The 12,185-nt window shown below is 32.9% G+C and overlaps 1 protein-coding gene and 1 long non-coding RNA gene across 2 annotated transcripts in view; one reads left to right on the top strand and one right to left on the bottom strand.

Moving 5' to 3' along the window:
* Nucleotides 1-12,185, bottom strand: part of Ets97D (DNA-binding protein Ets97D) — a 126,641-nt gene that overhangs the window by 70,999 nt on the left and 43,457 nt on the right. The window lies entirely within an intron of this gene.
* Nucleotides 8,100-9,036, top strand: LOC149374412 (uncharacterized). The gene is made up of 3 exons (XR_016293114.1): nt 8,100-8,167; nt 8,474-8,563; nt 8,743-9,036. It is a non-coding gene; the product is annotated as an uncharacterized LOC149374412 (long non-coding RNA).

Here is a 12,185-nt window from a genome sequence, read left to right as displayed (position 1 = left end):
GTATCTTAAATATATGATTTTAGCTCTGGTCTCAACTTCAACACAAAAACCTGACGTCACGTTAACATTTAGATATCTGTTTGGACGTGACGTCAAGATTCATGGTTGGTGCTGCGACCGCAGCAAAACCCAGATACTTAAGGGTGCGTTCGATTCACATCGGGCGATCGCGTATTGATCTCTTATCGGTTAGTTACTCCCAAGTACAGTATATCTACAAATAATACTGGTACTTGTACATGAATATACCAGACTATATCCGATCAGCAATCGATACGTGACTGATACGCAACCGACTGATGTAAATCAAACGCAATCTTGGGTACCGCAATACCACCGTTACTACAGGATAGACCTTTTGCACAGCAGGATAGACTTCACACGGCAGCTTATGGAGAAATTCCATCCTGCATCACTCTATTGAGCATCATGTGACTGGGTTCGTATTCCGTAACTTGTCCAGCTTACATTTACGCTTACTACAGTAGACTCCAGTTAGCGCAAGTGTCAGCAACTAGCTAGCTATTGCATGAAGTTACCCCCGGGGTGGTATTTTGTAACGTGTCTAGCTTACATTTGCCCTAGCTTGACTAGACAAACTAAACTTGACGTCATGTTACAATGCTAAAGTGAATGGTAACGTTCTATCAAAGCTAGCTAGTCTATAGTCTAGCGCTAGGCTAGCTGGTGCACGAAGTTACGGAATGCAGTCTTTGGACTTACACTGGACGTATTAGGTTATGCCACACAAGCTTATCCCCCAGATGGCGCGATCGTGCCTACGAGAACGTGGCGTCTTCAAGTGTAAGCATATATACAATGTCTACATGTATTCGTTTGTATTGGGATCGGGTTATTGAGTTATTTGGAACTCAAAATCCTAATATTGGAGTTTCAAATGTTTACCACAATGTACATGGATAGAAGGAGGCGTGGCGCTGACGTCGGAGAGCCTACTCTCGCGGAGTCTCACAGATTCCAAAATTCAGCACCTCACGTAAAACTACATTGGTAATTGGCGCTTGAGCTTAGTTTTAATCACTATATATATATATATATATATATATATTTGGATTGGTCACTTTAGGGAATTTTCGAAAAGTCATAGATAGCATTATTACTGTCATAGATAAGTTTGTAATGCTTATTTTATCATGCAGACAATGTGGGTTTACAAACTATGATTAAAAATTATTATCTATATACGATTAGGCAATTTGGGGAACTTTCGCATCTGAGTAAATAATTATTTAGTCAGAAGATTCCCGATAGTTTTAAAATTCGTGATATTAATAATTCAATAACTTTCTTTTTTGTGCATGAAAAATTGAGGTAAGTGTTGAACTCTGTTCTATAAAAGAACCTGGTGGGAAGAAAAATTGGCATCAAGGCTTTTCTTTTGGAAATCAGGTGATTAATCAGCTGATTTTTTATGTCAAAATATAATATAATTCTTTTTTCCTATCGAAACCATTTTTATTATCCTTAGGCAGTAAAAAACTTTATTTAATTGTTCAAGCTTTATTTTCTTCTCACATAATTTTCAAAAACAAATCTCTAAGTCGAATCAAAAAAAAATCCTGAGGTCAGAATTTTTATAAATTGTGATATATTAGATTTTAAAATAAAAAATAACCTGATTAATTTCTTAAGCTACTAAAGAAAGAAGCCCATGTTACTGCACCCCACAACTTTCTGTCAAAATATATTTAAATGTCTAACTTCGTGTAAAATGCATGACTTAACCTTATAATATTATCTAATGAATTAGCCTAATTTCTTAGTGAATCCAATTTGAAACGCATATGGTGCACGTAGTAGTGCAAGAATCTCGTATAAACAATTCTGTAGGTTTTTTTACTAATAAAGTGATCGTACGACATATCTATTAACTACATCACTATTGAGGCCTAAAGCGAAGTTCTAATTATAGCGCCCCCATCGAGCAACTTGTGTATCATGCACCTAGTCTATGACTGAAGAACTTAAGCACTGGGCATTCAGTCACCCAAGTAGAAATTGAAAGTGGGAGAAAACTAGGCCCAAGCTTGGCTGGCACGCCGCCCACCTCGGCCGCAGCTTGGCACCTGACTTAGGTTCAGTGAGTTTGTAATACGGCGTTGACTCGGTTTTGCAGCTTGGCCTGACTTGGTATGGTTGTCTTTCAGCAATCACCCACTTTCGTCTGCACATAATTATAATACAGAGGCGTCGATATATAAGTATACAAATAGTATTACATGTTCGTACGCAGACACACACATGAATATATATATATACAAACTTGCGTGCTTATACATATCCAATATCAGTGCAGATGAAAGTGGGTGATTACTGAGCGAAAGTCATGCCAAGTCAGGCCAAGCTCTGTCCAAGTCAGCGCCGTATTAAAAACCCACCTGCGGCGAGGCTTAGTTGATTGATTTGGACCATTCGTTTAAGCTGGACTGCCCACTTTCAATTTCTACTCGGGCAGAGAGTGGTTACATGCGGCAAAAATAGCGGAACGTCACAGCGTCAGAGACAAAAGTTCCCCTACTACCCATTTCATTTGTTACGCTGGCGCTGTGGCGTTTTTTCGCTGTGAAAAGTGTACATCCTGCACATAGAGCGGAACAAAATGAAGCGTAATGGTAGAAGCCGGAGAGAAACGGTTAAACTTATCTTTCAAAGACCAATGGACAAGGATACTTACCGACTTGTTTGTTGGAGACGGATGCGTCAGGGATCTTGGAATAAGGGTTGCCAAGGTCCTTTCCTCTAACTTGACAATCACGCACCGAGCGCTTCGAGCCGAATGGCTCCAGTCCCTTTTTTGGTATCTAAGTACTTGTTTGCCTCTACGTTTTTTTTAAGTTTGGTCGTTCGATCAGTCAGTCCGATTCCTCTAGCATGTATACCTATATACATAGTGAATATATATATACTTTTTTGAGGAATGGGACTGACCGAACGAACGACCGAACGTCAAAAAAAACGTACCTTACATCTCAACACATACCTTTTTCGGAATATGTCGTAAATTGATTTTTTATGACACGTCTTAAATATAATACATAACATGTTGTAAATTGAAATTACGACATGGCATAAATGACCATAGAGATATTATAGATGTATATATTATAGTTAAAAAGAGATGCAACATCGAGCTACCTTTCTATCTCTCTCTGTGGTCGCTACTGATTGCCTATGCCCACATATACGTTAAACATCTGTAGCCAATCAGCAGTGAGCACAGAGAGAGATAGAAAGGTAGCTCGATGTTGCATCTCTTTTTATCGTTTTAACGCTGCCACTTACAGAAGAATCGGTGGCTTGCCTACTCTATCTATAATATCTCTATGTAAATGACACGCCCATGTCTGGTCGTAAGACGTTGTGTCTGCTTCTGATTTAAAATCACCTTTTATATGAATAGAAAAAGCAACTATTCGAAAGCTTTGTGATTACTTTTATCTCAGAGGAAATCTAAAAATAGATGACGCAAGCGAACGAATACGCAATGACTAAGCTCACTTTATGTATATGACCGAACTTTCTGAACAAGGTAAGCCGAACGAAGGAACAATGATAATCGATTATGCTCATAAATACGTACGATAAAATATCGATACAGTATCGATGTATCAAATACATCACATTATCACAAGATATTGGTTTCTTAATCGTTTTGTGGTTTGGCCCTTGTACTTATATAGCTCATATTGAATTGTAACCTCAATATTTCCATGCTTGGAAAGAAATACAGCTCACGCAAGACTGCAATCTTAATATTTTTATGCAATCGTTGTGATCTCGAACGATTATTTCTTTGCTAATTAGCATATTTGTATTGTATTATATGAGCTTGTGTATATTTAGTCTTGAAAGTACGTAAATACATCAAATTTCGCATTCATCTTTGAAATAGATAAGCTACAAATGCATTACTTTGTCACTACTGCTGAGTTATAAAAATGGATTGGCAGCGACATCAAAGGTAAGACAATATTCCTCTGCTCTGTTTTTTTTCCATAACTATTTGTTAATTACCTATACAATCCTTACTAATTTTGGACTTAGTTTGCAACACTAACCAAGAATACTAGAGATATTTTACGGTGTTAGTCTCCTGAAGCTTTGCTGCAAATACTTCCTGTACTTTTTAATACGTCATTTTTCAAGATCCATTGTAAGGGATGAATCCATTCAAGAGTGAAGGGAGACGTAAGGGTAAGAAAATCTATTAGTAATCGAAATAAATATTGAATGCCATGTTAAACTGTATCAAAGTGTACTGTACTGTACTGAATCTACGTAACTACATTAAACTGTTTGTTGTTGAGTATGTATTTTAGATACTTATGCTCGGTACCTAGATCTACATTAAGTTAGTTTAAGCTTAATTGCAAAAAACCAAATAGTTCTTATACGTAGCAAAGTAATATAGAAACTACGTAGTGATTGTTGAAGTTTCATGTGCACATTCATATTTGAGTTTCATTTTTATAAATACTCAAACGTAGGTGAACATAAATAAATCATGTTTATGGTGCAAAGGTTAAAATTGTTATCATTTAGAGATGATTTACTAATTAAAATAAAATATTTAAGTCCTCAGATGGACGAATTATGTAATTGTAAATAAGTATATCCAGTAACGTTCTTGCTGATTTCAATTTTTCAAATTATCTTCTCCGATTGAATTACCAGTAGTTTATCCATGGTATGAGTTTCTTAAATGGGATATTTTGATAAATCTTGATATAATATATTTTTGTGTACGCTGACACATAATACAATAAAGTTTTAACTTAAATACGTACCAAAATAAAAGATTATCCGTCTGCACAAAGCTGTCATAAAAATTACTTAAGCGGTTTCTGCTCACAATTATCAAAATATAATTTAAATTAGCAATTTCATGTCACTTTGTATAATTTTTCCTAATAGCATCATGGTACAACTTCACTTTCACTATTATTTACAAAATACAAGAACATTCTACTGCTTACATCTTTAAGGTCGACTGCCTTCGTCTAATGAAAGAGAAGTTAATAAAAAGATTACAAGTTATTCTCCAAATGTGGTACAAAAACTTCAAGTTGTTCTGAAAAGAATTGATATGGACAAAAAAAAATCTGCTTGTCATGGTATGAAAGGAAAAAAAAGGTCTCTAGTCCCTCATGAGGATCATGATTTTTCTTACCTCCCCGGTAAAAAGGGTGAGTTATATTTATTTCCATACTTGCAAACATATCCTTTAGTGTCAATTATCTCAGTATGTTTACGAAATTTAATTCATTTTGATTAATTTCAGGAAAGTTTTTCAACAACTCTAATGATGGTTCAATAACGGAACACCTTCAACAGTCCTCTAGTTCTTTCAATAATAGTAAGACTTTTTTAATTATTTGTAAAAATTGAAATAAGGTTAACTCGTGGTGTAGTCGATCATTTTGAAACTGAACCATTTTTATATTGGTGAAGGACCTTAAAAGTTTATGAATTTTTGATATACATATACTATTATTTCCAGTTTACTCACATATATCTTGCTCTGATTGTATCAAAATTCTAACTATTCTATAAAAAATTTTATTTATACTCACGTTATTATTTTTTAGTACATCAGGCTACTGAACAATCATCGATTTCTAGTTTCGAAAATAGATTTGAACGTGATGATCTTATAAGAAAAGATGTAGGAGAAAAAAATCCAACTATTCGAGACCGTTCAAGTCCAGACTCCAAAAATTCTTACAAAGGTACATTTATGTCGTAAATTATTTTTTTTTTTAACCTAAAGAATAAGCTTACAAGCTAGCTAGTGGAAATTAAAAAAAAAAATGATAAGTACTTTTCTTTCATTGCCTCAATAATAACTGCATTGTAAATATCAAGTGTCTTCAACATATTTATTACATAATTTTATTCATGCATTGTAAAAAAGTCTCATAATTATAGAAAAATAAATAGAAAATTCTTAACGATTTCACTTAACAAAAGTAACTTATGAATAAATTAACATATTAAAAATGATTATTATCTTAGAAGTTTTAAATAGATAAAAGTTTAATTGCGATACTTTATTTTCTTCTGTTACTAGTACCTGATGACTGGGAAGAAGAAGTCAGTTCTGGCTCTGAATACGTGACTGAGTCGGAGAGTTCATCAGGCAGTAGCACAGACAGTGAATGTACATCTGATTTGTCAGAGGGTTCTCAGAAAAAAAAGACTAAAACCCGAGTCTCATTAAAGTCATCTTACGTGGAAACTAATCTGCCTGCGAAAAATACTCTTTCATCTTCTCCAGTTAGCAAATCTAACAATTCTTACATTGCTAACTCCTCAGCTGATTCAGGACTCGATGTATCGACGAATTTAGAATCTGTTGGTAAGGCCATAAAAAACAGAAGAACGGCTATATTGTTGCATAGTAAATGTGGTCCAAAAAGATATGCGTGTATATTTTGTTTAAAAAAGAGAGAAAAATTTCCCGATACACAAGTGCTGTACACAAAGCTATCTAAACATTTTGTAGCAAAACATTCAAAGGAAAAAGAAGTGATAGAACTGATACACAACGATTTAAGTACATGCAAAAAAAGTGAGAAAAAAACTGTAGAATTAAAGCGACACGCTATTATCAAATGTTTAAGAGACAAAGGAAATTATCTAAATAATATCCGAGCCAACACGGGCGAGGAATTTGTTGTTGCTAGGCGACCTAGAAAAGCAGGAACATCTATTAGTTCCATGGCGCCATGTCCTCAATGTAAAGTTGCTTTCTCTCGTTCATCTCTTCGAAAACATGTAGTAACTTGCACAGGAAAATCATTCAAACGTAAGCATGAAATACAAAGTTTAGCTAATCGTGTCGAAGGCAACTACCATGTAAAAGCGACAGAGGACGCTATTTCTATAGCTTCCCATATTCGAGACAATAATGTACACGATGAAATTCGTCATGATTACAGTATAATCTTATGGTTGAATGCCGAAGCACGCAAAAGAGAGACGACTAAGCACCATTACGAAAAAATCCGAGCCAATTTATGTCGTCTGGGAAGATTGAAAAGAGAGATGAAAAAAATGATTCGTATGGATAATTTAAGTGACATATTTAACGAAGAATGTTTTGATGACTTTATAAAAGCAGTAAAAATATTGGGTAAAACAGATAAACAAACAAAGTTTATGGCTGCCCCAGCCACAGCAAGTGATGTTGGAGCTCTCGTAAAAGATGTAGCTCAAGTCTACTTCGTTGATTTAGGAACTGATAAAAAAAATGAAGCTGAACGAACTCTCATTTCCAATTTTTTATTCAAATTCAAGGTAATGTGGCATCGTGATATTGGAAATACAATATCAGAATCTCAGGCTAGGCAAAAAAGAAATAAAAAAGAAGTCATTCCCGATAAAGATGATACAATAAGACTACGCAAATCGTTAGAGATAAAAATGGCTGATGCCTATAAGGCCTTATTAACAGAGTATAGTGATGAGAAATATATAAATTTAAGAAATGCTCTTGCTGTTCACATTCAACTCACAAACTGTCGCAGAGTAGGTGAGGTTGAAAGACTAGAAATGGATACATTATCCAATTTTGAAGAAAATAATGGGAAATTTAGAATAGAAGTAAGAGGAAAAAGAACGAGACCTGTACCAATAATTTTTGACAAAAAAGTTCGTACGTACTTAGATTTATTAGTAAAAAAAAGAAAAGAAGCAAAGATAAGTACAGAGAACTGCTACGTTTTTGCAAACATTCACGATTTAAATAACGATTTTACGTACATTCGTATAAGTAGAATTATTCCTCATTTTGCTGAAAATTGTGATGCCAATGTACCGGAATCGTTGCGTGGAACGAAATTCCGAAAACAAGTCGCCACTTACGGTGCGAAGGAAGGCATAAATGAGCGAGCAGTTGGAAACTTATCCGAATTTTTAGGTCATACAGACAAGATTCACCGTAAAAACTATCGGACACTTGATTTTGAAAGAGATATGGAAACAATTGAACAAATCCAAAAAGCCCAAGGATTTTGTGATCAAAATTATGAGTCTCAAATAAATTATGATTTTGACAATCCAGTCAACGAAAATCAATCACCACCATACGAAAACGAAGATATAGAAAAAATTCAGTCGGTGGATGATCAGCACTTTGATTCTGGTAACTAAGAGTAATTCGTATACTAAACTCAAAGAAAAATAATATTCCATTTTCGTATAATGTCTCGAAAAAAGTAAATTTCACGGACTCCATGTTTTAATTATTCATTGCATACAAATATTTAAGAAGGTATACATATGCTGCACTAATGAAATAATCGAATAATGATGAGCATACTAATCACCAATATTTAGTATTAAGTCTTAGTATTAAAAAGTTAAACCTAACACAAATAGGACCAAATATTTTTTTAGTTTTCTTTTGAAGGATCATATTCTGATAAATTTTGTTTTTATTTTATTGCAGAAATACTTGAAAAAGAAATATCTCATAATTACCAACACGCTATCACGGAAACAAATTTACTCCAGGAAAATAGGAAATCTGTAAAAAATGGTGAGTACGAGAACTACCTAAAAAGAATAGTAGACAAATATTGTATTAAGACATTGATCAACAGTTAAAAATCCTTAAATTTTTTTAATGGGCAATCATGTCTATAAATTATTATCAACCTATTACATGCTTTCAATCTAAACGTTTTAACTAAGAAATTTTTTAATTTAAATATCTAGATGCCCAGCCAATCCACGGCAGGAAAACTCAATGGCTCCGAGAGGATATTAGAGAATTGCTAAAAGCATTTCCAAACGCTTTAGATCTCAATCACAAGGTTCCAAGTAGTCAGGAAATAATTTTGTTTCAAAGGAGAACGACAAATTTAAATCTCAAAGCTCGGAAGGAACCGCAAATTCGCTCATGGATCCACACACAAAGAAGAAAGGAAAATAAAGAAGAAAATTCTATCTCAGAAAGAAATACCATTCCAACATATATTTATTCAAATTTTTCAAAGTATATTGAAAATGGTAAGGAGCCTTCGCTTAAGACATACTCAAAGTTTCTAATAAGTTCTCCATCACTAGCAAATATTACTTTATCGAACGTTCAAAACTGGGTAAAAATGGCCATTAAAAAAAAAAGTTGTTAAAATTCACCTTTTACTGGACCGTTTGATTTTATTACTTAGTACTTCTTTTATCCAGTCTCACGGTTTAATACTTGTAGGTAGCGAATTGTGTAGAGTTTTTTGTATTAGTACTTATATAATTCAGACAGGCACAAAAAAGTATTCAAAGCTATTGAGTAAACTTGTAAGTTCGTTTGTAATAAGTACTGTGATGAAAAAAAATTATGTTAAGTATTTATTATTTTTTTTGATAAACGAACGATAAGAAAGTAAAATATGTTGTGAATTCATTGTAATAACATAATACTAATGTACACTCTAGTTTCCTCTTGGCGTTATATTTTATATTGAAAGCGCAATTTGACATCTTAAATGATGCTTCAAGAATAAAAGTAATCTCATTTGTATTAGTAAATTAGCGTTGGCATATTTCGTGTACAAATTTTAATAAAAATATAATAAAAACAGTTTTTCCGATGAATTGATTTTAATTTTCATGATAAGGTAAACAACAAATGTTTTAAATTATACATTTTAAATTCACTTGCAGAATCAGAAATTTTATACTAAAAAAACGATAAAAAAACCTTTTACAATACATCTTAAACTATTCTTGGAAAATCACCTGACAGTTCAACATCAGAGATCAGCTGATTTTTTCAGCAAGTGAGGATGAATAATTAAGGAATATCAAGCTAACAAAAACCACTTTAATGAGAAAATTACGAGTATATACACCGTATTTTGGTGACCTGGCCGATATATCAATAAGTGGATAGCATGATTATAGTCCTATAGATACCCATAACCATCTTCCATAGTGTTCACTGTGGTGCTTTCATAGGCGTCTAAATTATATACAAAATCTAAATTACGTTTCAATAGTACATAATGTTACAAAAAAGCTAATGTATTACCTTTTTTTGGCAAGCTTATATTCTGTTATCAAAAATGGTCTTTCACTTCACTTTTTATCAACTCCCTGCCCTGAAAGTCTTGTTAACTACCACAGTGACAAAATTTTGTAGGTCATCGCTGGGAGCGATGATAGCAGCTACATATGTTGTCAGAGTAAAATATTAAGTTGTCAAAGAGTTTGAAAGTGCATTACCAACTTTAAGTATTCAGACAAGAATTCAGAATGAGTTTTAGAAACTGCCAGAAATTTTTTTAAAACTATCTAAATTAAATCTCACAAATCATCCTATATGCAAGTATACTCATCTGTACTTTTGTTCAGCATAAAACAAGATACAGAAACTTTCTTCTATTACTATATCTTAAAAAGCAGTGTTAATGAATATTTAAAAAATGACAACAGAGCCCTTTGAGCAGTGAAGCTGAACAAATAGTTGTTGTATCCTGTTATGTGCTTTAAAAGGATACGGATAAGTATATACTTGTAGATATCTAAACTGGCCTATACGGTGAATTGTAAGGTTATGGATGTTTCTAAAAAAATGTATTAGCAGCTTTCAAATTCCATTTGAAAGTAACGTCTGGATACCACAGGTTTCTTAAGAACTTTATAACTCTTTGTTAACTTGTGAATAAATAGCTACATTAATCACTGGAGCTACCCTCATCCTTCGAAGTGATGATCTGAGTTTAGTCATTGTGATACGAAACAGCTTTTAGAATAGGCACTTATATAATAACAAGTTAAATGTATGACCAGATTTGATAGAAATAACCATGATGAACTGCTTTTAAATCACCAATGTATAAAAGTGTATCTGTAAAAAATTAGCTATAACAAGTTGTATAATTAGAATGCACTCAAAAACTTCAATACTTATGACACAATCTGGGATTATTTATTATATGATGAGTTTCAATGCTACCTTATAGTTTAGTATTACCTACTATGAACTATAGTATCAGTTCAACAACTTTAACATACCAAAGGAATCAAATTTAAATCTTTTCACGCTTATATTATGATAAGTAACAACGAACTTACACACATTATTTTATATTTGAATAATCCTTACACGGACGACCATCAAAATACTTAAATCACCCGGTGTACCTAGTAGAAAATCCATTTGGTTTTTCTTCATATTTTGTGAGAAAAAAGTTAAAGGTTAATCACTGTCTATCATAGGCCTAAAGTCAAATTATAACTTGAAAAATCAGGGTCGCCAAAGTGCGGTTTATCTGATAAGTAAATTTTATATACCTAAGAAATTTCTAGCATGTTACTTCTCAATAACTAAGTAAACCATTCAGTAAAAGTTTAAACTTATCGAAGACAATAACAGATCGTCATGTTATGTACTTTAAAAGAAACTCAAAATAGTATAGGGTAGCTAACCTACAGATAGTCTGCCCAATCAATCTTTGCTAACAGCCTTTTTTGTGTAAATGACACTGTTAGTAATATATACGATCAATCAACCAATTAAACATCATCAATTTTATGTAAAGCTAGTTTTGAACTATGTGTTACAAAACAAGTGAAAACACCTTTTGTTTAAGATATATTTTTAGACTCTCATACAATTAAAATATACTTCGATACACTTGAATAGAATTTCTGATTGAAATTATAAACGTTAATTAATGAGTTGTATGTAAGAGTTTTTTCTAAAATAGTTGCCTAAAAATGTATACCAGCAGCAGTTACACAGATTTGACATACAAAATGTTCAAAATTATAAAACTCCTTACGCTTATAATATAGTTACAATGAACATAGTCATGATCAGTTAAATGAATTTCATTAACCTGATAATTTCATAGTATCTTGTTACAATGTAACTAAGTATATGTCTTAATGACAGATAAAACTCAAAAAAGTAAAAGATAACAACGAATAAGTAGTCACGTATTGTACTTAAATAAAAACACAAGATAATTGAGGGTCGCCAACCTGCAGAAGCTCTGCACGCTCATTCAGAGCTCACAGCGTTTTCTTATCACTGACATTTTTAGATATACGTAAGTACAATCCAAAAATAAATTAATATACGATTTTTTTTATCAAATTTTGGACTATGCAATAATACGCGATAAAAATATCTTACTGACCAAAATGGAATTTTG

The sequence above is a fragment of the Copidosoma floridanum genome, unplaced genomic scaffold (assembly GCF_036245765.1).
Source record: "Copidosoma floridanum isolate Cflo_tuat_1 unplaced genomic scaffold, Cflo_Japanese_pri ptg000020l, whole genome shotgun sequence".
In the NCBI taxonomy this organism is placed as follows: domain Eukaryota; kingdom Metazoa; phylum Arthropoda; class Insecta; order Hymenoptera; family Encyrtidae; genus Copidosoma; species Copidosoma floridanum.
This window is presented reverse-complemented; position numbering and strand designations above follow the sequence as displayed.